This window comes from Podarcis tiliguerta (genome assembly GCF_965153285.1).
Source record: "Podarcis tiliguerta genome assembly, chromosome: 3".
In the NCBI taxonomy this organism is placed as follows: domain Eukaryota; kingdom Metazoa; phylum Chordata; class Lepidosauria; order Squamata; family Lacertidae; genus Podarcis; species Podarcis tiliguerta.
This window is the reverse complement of record NC_139536.1, coordinates 75136612-75154151: the sequence shown is the minus strand read 5'-3', so window position 1 is coordinate 75154151 and position 17540 is coordinate 75136612.

The window sequence follows — 17540 nt, the reverse complement described above, 5'->3', positions numbered from 1 at the left end:
TTCTGCCAGGCTTACATCTCATAGCAGGGTGATATGGCCTGCTTCACACAGCACCATGAACAGTAGCTCTGGGATAGATTAAGACAACAAATGACCAGCCCTGCTCCCCTCTCTCCTTTCCTGTCTCTTCTCTCTGGATAAGAGCCTTGAATAGCACAGATGTGCCACTCTGAACCTCTCAAATTTTAGTACTGCCATAAATAAGTCCTCCTAGCATAATTAGCAGTTTGAAGAATCCGGTTTATTTTAGCTATTTGTGGGCCAGATTAGATGTGCCATTATGTCCGTGTGACTACAATTCAAATAAATACACAAAATGCATTGAGTAGATGGGGATAAGCAGCATCAGCACTGTGTTGAAGGTGGTAGGAAAAGGGTGTTTAAAGACCACCACCCCACCATGATCCTTACCAAAACAGGCACACCTCCACACACACACACACACAGACACACACACAGACACACGTGGGATGTGAAACACATAGAAATCAACTACAACATTCCTAGAGTGGACATGCTAGGAGATGCTTTTGTATCAGCCAGGAGAAAACTTCCTGTTTCCTCCTTAGCTATGACAAACTTCTCTCAGCATGTGCCTAGAGGCCTGTGTGTGTGTATGTGTGTGGCCTAACCTGGGCAAGGGAGCACAGCTCTTTCTTTTGTCTCTTCTCCATTTTTCCTTTTCCATGTGTTAGCAGAAGTGGCTGCCTGTTCGCAGTCACTTAAGAACTCACTCCTTTATGGGATAGTTCCACATGTGTGTATAGTTTTGTAACCTAAGTCTGCCTTCAGGGATCCAACTGTGAACTGAGTGATTGTGAATAAACTACTTTTATATTGACTTTAATAAAACTGTCGTGTCTATTCTTTTTAAGAGGGACAAGAAGGGATCTTACCAGGAATCTTATACTGAGAGGCTCAGACGAGCCTGCAACAAGCTAACCGCTGTGCAAATTTAAAAAGGGGGAATGTTTGGAACTCTGCTAAGATATACAACTTGCTAACGCAAGTTAGGAAAGATATCATCAAATAATATATTCTCTCCTGCCTCCCTAAACATCGCCACAACACACACACACAAACCCACACTATTTGCATCAGGAAGTAAGCATCCTTTGGCACTATTGATTCATTGATTCCATTGGTGTTCAGTGCACACTCCTCACACAACCAGTCCTATGATTTTGATGCAGCTCTGCTCCTCTTCCTGGCTATTTACTTCACAAAAATGTGCACACTGATTGTGCAATTAATGCCACAGTTAATGCCAAATAAATCTAGTTTAGCTCTGCTTCTGTCTTTTACTTCACAGCAACCACTAGGGCTTTTTGCAGAGTAATATCTGAAGAACTAATATTTTACCTACTCATAACTTTATAATAAAATCTATAGACTAATATTATTTCTTCTAGCCTCCTACACTCTTACCTGCCTGGGAATCCCATCTGTCAAATTTTTCTACTGATACTCTCTTTTCTTCCCTGCTTGTATATAACATTGTGTTCTAGCTGTCCTTTGGTAATAAAAATCTGTACGCAGCTATTCAGCTTCAATAGGTAGCGCATCATGCTCTTTGGGAGCTCTTTGGGAAACCTGAGCAACACAGATGAAAATATGTCGATAATAATACCAATAATAAGCAGTAGATGGGTTGTTTTGAATGAGAATAGAGTTTAGATGTCTAAAAGGTCCCATTAGAAGAATTCCAGTTCATCCCCCAGGCAGTATTTTGGCAGAGTGGTATCACATGGAACTTCACATGGATGTCCACCACTGAGGTATGTGAGGGCAACATTTTCACTGCATTTTCTTCCACTACCCTTTGGGAACTTCAGCATTAAATGTGTCTGCACGTAACCCCGATCTTTACAAGGAACTGAAAAACATTAGATAAAAATAGAGCAACGAGTCAGACCCAAACGATACTGAATATGTTAACCTTCCCCAACAAGGCCTCCAACATCCAGAAAACCAAGACAGAATTTGTAATGAGATCGGCACTTTCATCTTTCTGTCAGAAGGATTATCCCCTGTGTGGATATAACTACAATTAACATTAATAGGCCATGGGTTGGGGGGGGGGGGTAGAGAGAATTCAGCTCTTAAAATATCTTGCTAGCAAGGATTTGACCATCAACCTCTATACTTTATTTATGAGTATACACACAAACACACACACACACAGAGAGAGAGAGAGAGAGAGACAGACAGAGGCAGAGAGACTGAGACTAAGAAAATTTCTGCAGGGTCACAAATTTCCACATTAAAAAAAAAATGCTGAACCACTGAATGCAAGTCGTTAGAATTAAGCCTTAGCATCTCCTCTTCTTTACCTTCCTGCCAGCCCTTTCCAAATGGCCTTTCTGCTAGTCAGTTGTAACACCAGTGGATTTTAATTAGTTTATTGAGCTTGAGCTTTTCCCCGCCCCACTCAGCCCAGTCAAAAGCCCACATTGTTATGTATTATGGTGGTTGCATGCCAAAAGTCAATTTGCACTGAGCTCATTATGCATTGACATCAGTCATACAGCATTGCTGGGGCTGCAGCGTTTTTCTGACTATGTGCTGACAGGGTCATATGACCTGCTGGAGAGTCAGATATATGAATTACGTTAGCTGTTATGAAAGAGATGCAGCTACCACACAAAGTGTGCTGGTCCCGTGGGTAGATAAAGAGACGAGGTCCTAGTCTAGTCTGAGGTCGAAGGAGCAATATGGAGGCAGTTGGTAAAAGCTGAGGCTGGGTGCAGGGCAGGGTTCAGGCAGGAACTGGTGACCAACAATGTTGCTTCCGCAACTTGGGACTGGGGCTGGCTGGCTTTTACCTGCCCCGAGGCACAGGGCAGCCACGATCCTCAGGTGACTCACCTCTCCTGGCCTGGAGGCGAGCACTCCTCCTGTGGGAACTTAGTTCCCTCCACCTCTCTGCCCTAAGCCTCTGCAGCCCAGGAGAGGCTGGAGGGTTACCGGACCCAGAGGCAACCTCAGCTTCCTCTGACGGGGCTGAGAGTGGAGCACCTGCAGGCAATGGGTCCATCACCTCAGGAGCCAAAGCATACTCAGCTGGTGCCTGCAGCTGAGGATCCAGCACAGGTGAGGACCCTTCAGGCTCATGCCCTAGCCCCGGCTCAGCTGGTCCTGGAGGCGGGGAATCCTGTGCAGGTTGGGATTCCTCAGGTTCAGCACCCGACTCTGAATCCCAGGCCATCACACAAAGTGGCATCTCAACATGTAGCTGTCCCCCTCTTTTCCATATGTGGAAATCTGATTCACTGCATGAGGTTGATACCATCATATTTTCTTCTTCCTACTCTGATATCTGCTGATGGCTGCTAGGAGTGAGGAAATTCACAGTATGATGACATCACCATATGTCATGGACTGGCTGGATTCACACGAGTGGTAGAAGACACAAGCTGGGGAACCCCCAAGGGAAGAAAGATCAGAGCCAGGGGATTGGTGGTGGGATGATGCATGGTCAGAGAGAAATGGGGAGCAGACTGGGAGGAGGTGGCGTTGGAAGATGGAGAGGCGACAGAGTTTAGTGAGCAGGAAGAGGCTGGGGCAGAGGGCAGTCTAGACTCAGAGGCAGGAGAGGGAGGGGGCTAGGAGAAGAAATGAGTCAGGCTGTTGAAGAATCCTGCACCAAGAGTATTAGACCAACCAAGGAAAAGAGATAAACATTTTCTGCAGAAAGATTGGGTTGATGATCACGAAGCAAAGAGAAAAGTCTTCTCAATCCATATTCCTTCTTGGTTCAGAGCAAACCTAATGAGATCCATCAAAACAGGTTGGTTGAAGAGTCAAGACCAGGAAGAATGGGGGTTTATATAGTCACAAGTCAGTTAAAAACATTTACATGCCAAGATTTCAGGAAGAATACAAGGGATGGGGAGCCTGTAGCCCTCCAAAAGTTGTTGGATTAATTCTAGTGATCCTGTCCAATACAGCAATACTTGGAGCACTATATGTAGGCTTTCCATATCTACTTTAGGCAATTTCTTATTCAACCAGGACCAGGCAGAATGGTATCATCAAACTGTAGAGTTGGAAGGCACCCTGAAGATCATGTAGTCCAACGCCCTGCAATGCAGGAGTATGCAACCATCCCATATGGGAATCAAACCTACAACCTTGGCATTATCAGCACCTCACCCTAACCAACTGAGCTATCATCAACAACTATTTGTATGCCTTCTTTCCGTAGTTAAATCATGCTCAACATAAAAAATTGCATAGCTCTCCCTAACATATAATACAATTTAAATAATGTTGAACAATAAACTGATGAAAATCTCAATAAATATACAATAAAATTAAACAATATACACACAATTCATGTTATCGTGGTGTGTGTGTTGAAGAGGAGAGGTTCCCATGCCAGTGTGGTAATGGACACCTCTGTATTTCTGCTGTTGCATATCATTGCCAGTTTTGCACTATTCGACAAAAATAGATCTCTCAGATAATTATTTCTCAACAAGACATGTGCTTGCCACTTTAAAAGCCTAACGCACACACACGCAGAGGGAACAGAGTTTTAAAAACATCCATCTTGATAATTAATTTGGATTCTTAGGCACATATATGCTTGGGACTTTGGGGGAAATTATTTAAATTCTCAAGTTAGGACCTCAGAAGACGTGGATACAATATGTAGCCTGCTTCAACTTGCATCAGGGTATGATTATAATGAAACACTGGATCATACAGCATTTGGTAGACTACTAAATTAAAAAGGAGAAGATTGGTTTTAAAATATGCATCTCATGAAAAAAATATATACCTGTTTGTCAAAATATTAAAAGTTTGATGCCGAACTGAGCAAATGAAAAAGAATATATATATTTTTTTGGACTAAGTGCTGAAACAGTTAGAAAAAAGTATTTTCCTCCCAAGTCTTACTTTTAACTTCCTTTGATACAAGGTGGCACAAAGTCAAGAGAGAACTTAAAACAAGCTTCACATTAATATTTGAAAAAGGGCACCCAATATGTTTGATGTGGCGCCCTTCATGCAAATCATGTAGTTTGAGAGAAATCCCAGTAGGAAAGAAGCTTCTTTCTTCTCAGCACTCGCTCTTTTTTCTGGCTGATAATAATGAACTTTTCACACTCCCTTTGCAACCCCCCTTGAGCTATACAGGAATAAAGTTATAACTCACTAGGTGCTGCCTCTTTTGGCAGGATATTTTTTGTCGTTACATTATTTATTGATTTTTGGTTAAAAGTGAAGGGAATACAATTTTTAGTTCAGCACAGATTTTGTACTTTTCCCCCAACAGAGATCAGCAAGGAAAAAAAGTCTTAGGAGAAGAGCAGGGGGTGGGGAGCATACCTTTTTGCACTTGGTTTTAAAAAAGCATAATGATATATCTACACCCAAAAATTCAATGTGCTTTAATGAGAGACATTGATAGAACAGTTAAGGACGGCAGGTGGTGTGTGAGAAGGAAACTTATTTGTCTAATTGCACTATGGTAGGTGTCACATTCAGCATACTTATGACTTTAAATTACACCTTCAAAAACCTGAAGTCTTATTAATTATGGGGGAGAGTATCTAGGTTTTTCCAGGAAGAAAGTAATGCAGGCAGCACCTAGCATCATAAAAAAAACCACCTTAGCAACTAATACAGTTTTTTCACCTTATATCAATGTGACTTATTGAGCCTGATCCTCAGAATTAAGTCTCACACAGTTGAATGGGGCTTACTCTCAAGCAAACGTGCATAGGCTTGAAGTCCTAATTGTAACTATGGACAGAAAGCAGATGTATGCTCCCACAATTAACCTTTAGATCATTAGCTACATGTCATGAAAACGACTCCTGTAGGTGAAAGTGTGTTTTTATCAGTCAATTGAGAAGCAAAAGTGATCCATGTTCATAATTAAACCGTGATAATAAACATATACATTAAAAACTTTTTTATTTTTAAGGCAAGAGGGAAATAAAAGCTGCAAGGAGAATATATGATACACAAATATCAGGGAAGTGCCAGCCTACAGGGGAGAATAGTTTTGTTGTTTATTTTGGAAAAGAAAATGGGTTGAATCCAAACCAAGTTATATTCAGAGTAGACATGTTGAAATTGATGGGTATGACTAATGTAAGTTCTACTCTGATTTAGTTGGATGTGCAATAGTTTATGTGGCCAATTTCCATATTTTGGGAGTTTTGCATTGTACTGTGATGTTGTCTTGACTTTCTACAGCAGGCATAGGCATACTCCGGCCCTCCAGATGCTTGGGACTAAAATTCCCATCATCCCTAGCTAACAGGACCAGTGGTCAGGGATGATAGGAATTGTAGTCCCAAACATCTGGAGGGCCAGAGTTTGCCTATGCTTGTCCTACAGCAATTCTGCAGCAATTTCCCAAAACCCACCCTGCATTCTACATAGGCATTTTCTTAGATAGCTTCTATGCCTTTTCAGGTCACGAGTCCAGCAACAATTTGAATCAACAATAGTATTTGTGACTATTTTTAAAATCAACCCATAAAGAAACAACCACTGTTTTCAAATAGCAAATGTTGGTGGGATGGTTCATAAAACTTATCTATGAGCAACATAAACCCTAAATCTATAGAGGAAGTTAATGTTTGCAATCAAATAATTAATGCCTGCAATTCTGCACCCGGTTAAACCTGCTAATCCCAACAAGAATTATGTCTGAATTTAGAGGCATAAGAAACTCATATACCGTTCTGAACCCCTGGCCTACCCGGCAGCATGTCAGTGTGTTAATCCAATGTTTAAAGTCCAGAGGTCAATCCACACAAGCAAAGTCCAAAGGTCAGGAAACACAGTCCAGGGTCAATCCAAGGAAGCCACATCTGAAGTCCAGCAGTCAGGATACGGTCCAGAGTCAAACCCAAATCACAATCTATAGCGGTCCGGGAGCATCCAACTCATGGTCCATCAGCATAGGCAGTTAAGCAGACACAGCACACCAGCACTGCTTCCCTTTTGTGCTTTGCATGTTGATTGCAACATCTGGGCTTGCTGAGTCATGTGACCCCCACCTGTACCAATCCTGCTCTAGCTGAGGAATCACTTCCCCCTACAGAGTTAGTGAGCCCCACCTGGCCAGCTAGGGAGCTGGGATGTGGGCCCTTGCCTGCGTCAGCCTCCTAGAGCACCCTTCCCACTACTTCCTATGCCTCTGAGCCTGCTGCGTTCATGGGGACAGCGGCCCCTCTGGCTCTGGTGATGGGTCCTGCTGCTCTGGTTCCTGTGGACTGACCTCCATCCCCTCGCCATACTCCGTCACCCTGTGAATAATTCCTTCCCCATCCCCTGCTTGCCCCGGAGTGTCCCAGTCCTGGCTACACCCCTTGCTGGTATCCTCTTCCTCTTCTCTGTCATCCTGCCAGTTCATGACATATACTGAGTCAGAATATTGGTTCACCTGGAGCTACATTGACTTTACAGGCTTTCAACCAGGGAGGCATTCTCTGCTCCACCTTGAGATGCCAAGGATTAAACACAAGACCTTCCTACATGATAGGCAGACACTCTACCACTTCAAACAAAATTTAAGGCCGAATGGAGCTACATGCATGAGGCACCATCCAATCCATTCAATTCACCCACAGAAGAATTTGCTTTAAACATATTGTTGTATGTGATAAGGCCCATCTGTGAACAGAAGTCTCTGTGCGCATAACAGGCATCTAGTCGAAGTATCCACCAACTTAAGAATAAGAGAGACTTTTTTTGTATATATAGCTTATTTGTCTTTCTGCCTGCATCTCCCTCTGTCTCCATCTACGGTCATCTAATGGGACACCTCAATTATTTGGAGAAGCTTTTCATGCCCACCAGTGGCTGCAGCAAGGGAGGGGAACCTGTGAAGTCCACCTCCACGCCTCTTCCATTAGGGGATTCACCCATCGGATCAAAAGTCCTTCTGAGAATGGAGGAATCCCATTACATTCAGTGCATAGGCTTTTTAAATTTGGGACATGGACAACTTGCATTTAAAGATGGAAAGATGTTTGTTGGGGGTTTTTTGGTGGGGGGAGAGTTGCTTTCAACTGGGACATTTTTGGCTAAAGAGAACTCTGTGCCAGTTTCAACTCTTCCCAGGAGAAAATATTTCCCATACTATACTTGTCTGGACTGCCCAGCTTTTCTTGTGCAAGGCTCTCCCTGGTGTGTTTAAAATAACTTTTTTTTATGCTTAAGCAATCCTAGGAAAAAATCCACTTTTAGCTAATTAATCCACTTTTAGCTAATTTTAGCTGATTAAGTGTTAATGGCAACTTAAGTAAGTTGTTTATTTATAGAGGATGTTTATTCTAGGTATGTCAAAAGCTTCTGAATGTCAAAAGAGCTGTTCTTATTCATCCTACAGTTTTTTAAGCTCTTTATTTTTATTTTACAGGCAATATGTACATTGACAAAGGTACTTTAGCTTGAAGACAGAGATACAGATGCTTCTGTTGACTATCAGGAAAACAATGGGGATTTTTCATTCATTTCTTTGATCAACAACCTGGAAATACAGCAGTTCTACCTAGGAAAGAAACATAGTCAGCCAGTTGTTGAGAATCACAAGCAGAGTGTGTGTGTTTGCACTTGGGTCCTTACTAGCGGGAAGGTAAACGGCGTTTTCATGTGCGGCTCTGGCTCACCAGAGCAGCAATGTCATGCTGGCCACGTGACCCGGAAGTGTCTTCGGACAGCGCTGGCCCCCGGCCTCTTGAGTGAGATGGGCGCACAACCCTAGAGTCTGTCAAGACTGGCCCGTACGGGCAGGGGTACCTTTACCTTTACCTTTAAGTAAGTACATGGTTGACTTGGTATTTCAAAGTAGGACAAATATTTTAGATTCACCATAATTATTATTACAGCCTGAACCTTACCATATGTATGCAGAAATTATTACTTTTAGAATTGCAGCTTTAGGGCAGTTTTTTCCGTTAACAACTTTGCATCCTCTTCATCCTCATTTCTGAAAGATCTGGTGTGATGGAAATTAAAACAAATAAATTCAGTTAAACAATTAAATAAACCAGATGCCACATTTCATTACAATATTTTAGTTTGTCATTCATTCATTATGTTTCAGTGTTGTTTTCAGAATAACGTCTGTTGTTCTGCATTTTTTAGATGTATGGAAATCCTGTCATCAGCTATGAATATTCACCTTTTAATGATCTGTAACTTTATCTCAGGTAATGAAATAAATGAATTCACAATGAGATTAACAGAGTCCCCAAAGCATACTGATATGGTATGATTTATTTATTTTTAATATACAAAGCAGAGGTGTTTGGTTAAACACAACATTTGGGTGAAAATCCAGTAGCAAAATCACTCGCCTGTGTAGTCTGCTGAAACCAAGATTAATGGAATAAATAATGCAAATATGGTTGCCTGCCTTAAAGTTTAAGCATTTAAAATTATTTAGATTATGATGATTATTTAAAATAGTTGTGCTGTTTATAGAAGGGAATGCACATACTGGCTCAATGTTAGTTGTTTCTTTAAGAAAGATACAGGAGGAACAAAAATCAAATTTTCATTCATGCAAAGCAAAAGCCCAAACAGGGAATTAATTATTTCATACACACTTCTGGGATTGTTGCAGGACAAGAGCTAGCCCACAGGAACAGACTTCTGTTGACTCCTGCTTCTCCTCTCCTTCAGTCCTGCCCCTGAAACTTCCTCTGGGCAGAACTGAAAAAGGATCTTGCCACAAGCTGAAAAAACACACCTGCTGTGCCAATTTGTAAGTGTACCTTTGCTGAAACTTCTTTAAAATAAAGACAACTCAGTGTTTACTTTCTGAAACCCAATGATTTTTAGCTCTCCACAGGAAGTCTCAGGTGCACGCACTGATGAAGTTACCAGTGGGGGCAAAGAGGGAGAGAGAAACGTCTGGAAGCAAGAGTGCAGCCATTATTGAAAGGGCATGTTCCCCGAGAATTAGGTTACTACTATATTTCGTTAAATGATGGGTACAATGTCAGAAGAGAGAGGGGTGAGTAGATCTATGAGACTTGGGAGGGGTGGGGAGGGACAAACAACTATGCTATTGATCTGAAAGGGAAGAGGCAACCCCAATAACCTCCTTCCCCCCAAAGGGAATATTTTGTTATATCACCTTTTAAAAAAGTGCTTTGTTATACCATCTAAAGATATGTAGCAATCAGTAGGTAAATCATTTACATGTTCAAGACTGACAGTTCAAACAGAGTGAAATAGTATGAAGCATGCCCAGGAAAAAAACCCACCCCCAAAAAGGAGGAAATTAAAGCTGAACTGTTTCAAAAGCCAGAAAGTGAGCGGCAAGTAAAATCCTAGAAAATTAGTTACACTTCTTTACTCGTGTTAATCAGTTACCTTTATGGGATTGCTTCAGTTCCCCCCTCTTTTAATTGGATCATTTTATCTAACAAGCACAGTGTGAATTTGCTTTTGAATTTGCTTTTGGTGTATAGACAACCATGACATTTATTTTCCTGCAGAGCGAAAGTTTGAAAGTTTGGATTTTTACTTTCATATTTGCTGTGCATGGTGGGATGGGAAAGACGTTATTCTGGCCATGTTGAAGAGGCAAGTGTCTTCTGTCTAATACATTTTGAAGCAAATATTTAGGACAGTAATGAGGAACAAAGACATGTATCAAATTAGTTTAGACGAGGCTAATCATCATCATCCATCATGTATGCAACATACTGAAGTGTTCAAAGCGCTTCACATACAATATCTCAGGGATCCTTACAGTAACACTGTAAGGTAGTAGAACAATTATGTTCCCATTTTGCAGTTTATGGCTGGACAAAGGAGTTTGAGATATAGCGCCTTGGCCAGTTTTACTATGACTGCAGCAGTAAGACAGGTTCAAACTAGCAATGATTATGTGTCTGAGATGTTATCCTGCCTTTGACAATGGTAATAATTTTCACTTTGACTTTCTTTTTTCTATTTTAAATGTTTAGACATGCTTCAGGAGAGGTGAGCAAATGCAATTGCCTAGAAACAGGAAAGAAGAATTTTACCAAGTGTGTGTGTGTGTGTGTGTGCGCGCGCGCGTGTAATACTTTGCAAATAATTAGCTGGATAAGTTTCTGTATTCTCAATTTTTCTTGCAAGTAGCAAAGGTATATATCTTGTCATTTCTGCTTAGTTTCCCCTCTTTTCTCCACTGACCTCTATGAGCTAACGAGAAGGACATAGATGTGTTTGTCTCAGTAGGAGGTGGGCAGGTAAGTAGGCTTTCAGAGAAAGAGACAAATGAGATCGCTGAAAGTCCTCGGGAGGAAACACTTCTTGGCAAACAATGTCATATGAAAGCAAAAGGGGGCCGTGAGGAGAGCTAAGAATTAAAAATGCACAAAGGGCATTAAAAAAAAACTGCTTGTACTTAAGAAGCCCAGGGTGGAGGGAATGATTGCTAGAGTATATAATAATCTCCAATTATTGGCATATGATAGCACTACGTACATTCAAATATTACCAGTGCTACAGTGTGAGGCGGACTTATTCAGCCTGCTTCAATTATTATAAGTACTAGGACAGTGTGATCCTAAGCACATTTACTCAGATGGAAGCCCCATTGTGTTCAGTGAGGAGTGACTTGGTCTGTGCATGCTCAGGATTGCAGCTTTCGCAGAGGAGGACTTTGCATGCATTCAGGCAGGGCTGCCCTGTCTTGTAATGCTTCCCTTTTCCATTTGAATGGAAATGGCAGGTTATGATGTTACTGAATTGCATGAATTGTTTTAATGGATTTATTGTTGTTTGCTTTATTTGATATAGTGCTTACCATGGTTCCTTCCTCCTAATGCTATTGTGATTATTGTGAACCACTTTGAGCTCAACATTTGTGGTTAAAGCAGAACACAAATATTAAATAAAATCAATCAAATTAGTGTACCATAATAATGATAATGATAATAATAATAAAAGAAGGGGCAGCCTAAAAGTGACATTAACAAAATGAGGTTCAGCAGGCCTTTGAATGCACAACTTTCCAGCCAGGTCCAGACACCCTCCTGCTGATAAACATCTAAAACTTCTAGCATGTGTCAGGCTTCTCAGGCAGCAAACCTCAGTGTGCTTCTATGCTTTCCATGTGAATTTTTTAAAAAAACGCAATTTGCTACAAGCTGACTGCAGAAATCAGCAAGCTAAATAGCAATATTGAAACACAACAGCCCTCTCCAGGCATTCTTTCTCATGATGTAAAGGAACATTAATGCCTAGAAGCCACAGTTGGCATCAGCAATGCCTCTCAGCAAGCACACGATTGGTGTTAGTCTGAAGGGGACTCTGCATATGTATATAGATGTACTCAGGACTGCCATCCCTGCTTGCTTCGCTCACCAAGTCGACCTACCCCTTTGCCCTTCCCCCACATCTGACACTCACTTTCCAGTTCACCTCTCCCCACAGCACACCCAAGCTCCTCCCATTAACCCAAGCCCCACCCCTTCCACACAAGCCACACCCACTCTTAAAGGAGGGGCACTTTACAAAGTGGCTTGTTACTCTGCTGTGTGAAGCATTTCACCCGCTGACAAACCTCTCTGCAGGCACATTTAATGGAGGGGGGAGGCTTGAAAAACTGTTGTGTGGTGTGGCTCCCCTCTCCATTAAACCTTGCTGCGGGCAAATTTAGCAGAGAGAGGAGCTGCTTCACACCAAGATCGACCCAACCAAGAGGCAAAGTGAGATGGCTGTCTCAGGCACATCAGACCTCAATGTCAACCTTTCTTCTCTCTCCCCCACCCCACCCCACCCCAAGCTCCTGATATAGATCTTCTCTCAACCTCTCTTCCCTGCCAGGGAGGGGGGATGCCATTTTGCTGTCTGCCTCAAGTGCCAAAATGTATTGGGCCAACCCTGCTTCAGACAACAGCTTGCTAAACTCACTGCAGTGTGGTTCAGTTTCACGGCAGGGGTGTTTAAGGGAGGGGGAAGGCGCTTCACAGCACTTCTGTTAAACGGTTTGTCTGGAGCTGGCTCTCATTCCTCCTACTGCAATTGGCATGCATAGAACTCCCTCCATATAGGCAAAAGGCACCTGTCACAAATAGCATTCTGCCAATTCTTTGAGGTTCTGAGACCCGCACAATGACTTTATAAGGTGTCTCTAAGACCAATGGTGGAGCTATTCTGTTCAGTGCTGTATGCACTGTTGAACCCAGATTTCTCACACGCAGTCATAATCCCAAGCTATCCTATTGAAAAAGCTACTCTTAGCAGAACCTAAATCTAGTCTTCCTCACTCCAGTGTGTGAATTGAAGCCCCTCAAGTGACCAAAAGCATGACCAGTTTCAAGCATTTATTATAGGTGAATAACAGTGCTACATATTTATTTTATTTTATTGCAAAGAGCTCAGCTGTGTGCATTAATATTGATCAATAGCCCAGCCAAAGCTTAATACACATAATATGTTATCAGAGTTTGAAGGGAAAGGGTCTTACAGTTTGCCTGCCTCTGCAGAGTTCACAAACAGCCTCCCCCCCCCAACACACTTTGTGAATGGATCCTTGGAGCTTCCCCCACTCGCCAACACTTTCCCCTTCATTTGTATAGCTCTTTACCTAATTGATTTTCTGTGCTAATACACTAAAGTCTGAAGAAGCCAGAGCCTCAGGTGTGACAGATGAAATAAGGTGCTTTTAGTCATCTTCCATGTCTAATGTGTTGGTTACAGCTGTGCAGTTTAACAGCAAGATCAATACATCATTTGCTGCAGGTACCTGAAAGAATTTGGAAGACTGCTGGTATTTTAACTATTAGGTTTCCTCTTAAGTGTTCGCCCCCCCCCCTCCTCCACATGTCTCTTCTGAAATAAACTGTTAAAGAAACACACAAGTATACTGTTGATCTATGTATGTTTCATTGTTCAGGCACTTTGACTATTGCCATCTTTTGCTTGGTGCCATTTAGCAAGCAGAAGGTACAGCCATTGGATTCACCTCTTCTGACATATTTCTGTTGTCCTCCACATGTTGGGAGAACTACCGTAGATTTTGAGGATGTTTTTATAAATAGATCAGAAGTTAGCCCTCCAAGTCATGAAGGGTAATGGGACCAAGCAATGGGCATGTAACAGAAAGGACAGGTCGAGAAACATTACCCACTTTCATTCTCACAACAATGGCATGTGATAGAGAGAGTGTGTGAATGCCTGAAAGGGCTGTATAGTTTGGTGAGAATTCTTTCTTGGGAATTTGTAGACACCATAAGAGTTACAATTCCATCTAGAAAAAGAGCAAGTTGTATTCATTCTTTTGTATTTAGAATTCTGCCCCTTTGGGAGTGCTCATAATTTGGCCCCCAGGACCAGATTTTGCATTATGCTGAGAGAGAGAAAGCAAGGATGGACTGCAGAAAAAGCCTAGGGTGAACTGTAGAACAGAAACAAATAATAAATGGATGTATTAGTGTTAATGCTCTCTCTTTTTAGCATTTCATATTCTGCCTAGCATATCTTCCTAGTCAGAAACCAGTATAAAATAATATGTGTTAAGACTAGATTATGCCAACTATTGGGGTGGGGTGGGAGGTTAACCCTGCTATTTTATCAATTGCTGTCCATTTTTGAAAACCAAATGCATATATCTTAGTCTTTTCAGCATGAACCGAGGCAGCACGAACCAAGACTTGAATAAGCAGCCGAAGAATCACAAAATTAGCAACTCTGTAGCATGTTTCTGCCATCCTAACTGTTATTTATTTGCTATGTGGTTGCATTATTTAGCATCCCTTTCCCTGCTTCTGTATTGATGCAAGAATTCCTGTAATCCATTACAGTCCTCTGCTTATTTCCGTTTGTGGAAAAACTGAAGAGCCACAATTGCCCTCTGAATAGCACAATTACATTACTATGGATTGATTTTATTCCACATCTGTTAAGTACACTCCATGATGCACAATGAGTCCTTCTGAGGCAAAAACAAAAACCGCAATAGATTATTTACTCCTCAAAAAAAATGAGTTTAGGAACATAATTCTGCATGGTGAAGGTGTTTCTGGCTGCTGGCCAGTTTCATTTAAAAAATGGTTGGGTATGGTTGCTAAAGGGGGGGGGGGGATACTACACACATTTTAGGCACTCATCTTCATAATTTGTTTCCATACTCTAGTCCTAGTACTGAAATCAGTTTGAACCTTGTAGAACCCAGGTCTGAAATAATATTCTGTGTAATTTGCAGAATACAACACAATGTAAAGGAAAAGCAGAATGTAACTAAGAATGCAAAACTCTGGAAATGGAAAGCACAGCCATTTTCAAGATGGCATATCATGGCAGGAGCCTTTGTGATTTATTTGAAATGTGGCCTGTGCTGAAATGTACAGTCCTGTATTCAAAGATACCTGGTATATGTGGTGTTAGCATGGGCAATCTCTATGTGAGTCCAGCATGACCATGGCTCCAGGTTGATGGGGGCACATTATCCAAGGAAGAGGAATGAGACCTAGAAGGGACCTCCAGTTCAAGCGGTAAGGTTGATGCACCTGCTGCCTCACTATGTTTAGCACAAACTCTTCTTTATTTTGGCACCAAGTAAAAAAGCAGTGTGCTTGCCAGGGCATCAGTAAGATATGAGATCTTAGCTGTTATTTTTTATTTGCTAGAGACATGTGAAGCCTGCTCTGTATTTACGTTACAATATTTCCCTGTTCTTTTGTTTGTTATAATTGGTATTACATTTACATTGTTTTAATTGGAATGTCTAAGGTCAGCTGGTGATGGATGGTTTAGATGTGTCTGTATTTGAGTAAGTATGTATTTGAGTATTAAAAGTATTTTAATAAGGATATTTTCAAAATTAAAACTTGTGGATAAATGAGGATATGGGATAGGACAACATGACTAAACAAGCAGAGTTAGATGGACCAGAAATACATTGAACGATCCTTTTCTAAGAAGATAGTGTCATAATGGATAAGTGATCATTATGATTTCTGTGCATGTACATTGTGGATTCTGCAAAATGAGCTTCTGCGAACAAAAGTGTATTTCAGTGTGTGAAGGTCCTTTATATAAAAAACTTCAAGTAACTAATAAAGGGTAGTCTACAACTGACTTCCACTTTTTTTTACAGATCATTTTTATTTGAAAAAAGATTGCCATGGAAGTGGTAGGTACTCCCCATGTCATGCCCTGTGACACCTTTGCTTTTTCTATGGCATCCTTTTTCCAGAACCATGTCCCAATTAGCTTATATCACAATCTTTAAAATCATTCAGCTTTAGAAACGAAGTAAACAAACTGAACATGGCTTTGTTGTTTCAAACATCTTCAGAATCAAGAGGGCTAGAAAGCTATTTTATCAAAGCAGATGATTATATTCCAACAATAGCTATGAAAATTATCCCAAGGACAGCAGGCAGTCCACGATCCATCTGCGGCCCACCCCTGCTCAGTTGTAAATAGCTCAAGGCTGCATACTTCTCCCACTCCAACCTAAAGGAGCATAAGCTGTCTCTGGAGGCAAGGCCACATGGAACACCATGCCTGCTGTTAAGCTGCATGGTGGTGGCAGAAGTGAGAGATAACTTGGCACTAGCTAGAAATTAATACAGTCTGTCAGAACAGTGAACGGTAGAAAGATTAGAAGGTAGAGCTGGTGAAAATTGGGGCACAGGGGTTAAATGGCTGCCGGGCAAGCCCTGCCATTAGGCAAAGTGAGGTGAGTGCCTCAGAAAGCTGATTTGGAATGTCATGATAAAGCATCAGATGGTTAGCTATTTAGCTGTGTTGCAAGCATCTGCTGTGAAGCAATATGGGAGAAGTTGCTGTTGATACAGGCACCCAACTGTGGCAGGCGCTCCCTCTCCAGGTTCAGCTGGTGCCATCTCTGATGGGCTTCATTCACCCATATCATCTGCTTACACATGAGAGGGAAGTACAAAATTATGCATGGAATCGAAAAAGGGGGGAGTGAGAGGTTTCTGTCCATAACACTAGAACTTATGGACACCCAATGAAGCTGAATATTGGAAGATTTAAAACAGACCAAAAAAAAAAAGAACTTCTTCCTATGACAGATGGTAAAACTATGGAATTTTCTCCCACCACCAACTCAAACAAACAAACTATTCCAAAAGATTTTTAAGTTTAGGCTGCGGTGAATCTCTGGGAAAGAAAAAAAGTATTATTCCATAGTGGACATTTGGGTGCCCAATGTTAAAGTATCTTGCAGCTGAAAGTGGTCAGTTTCTGTCCTTTAATATTGTAGTAGCTTGGCCGAAAATCAGAAGCAAAATTTGTTTTAAGTAGGATTAGGCACCTGCAGATCTGAAGCCATTCTCTGAAGAACACATGAAATTTCCCAGCAAACAAACAAACAAACAAACAAACAATAAACATTCTCCCAGCTGGCTTTCACCAGCAAGGTGGGGCCTATTCAAAGAAGCACAGTGAAAACTGAATGTATCATATACATCCCACAAACTCTGAACACAATCCATTAAGCATGTCCTTAAATCTTTCCCAATGGAATTAATGGGCCTTTAGATAAGTTGTGCTCTCTGTACTCAGATCAGCGCCCCTCAAATTCAGCTGTA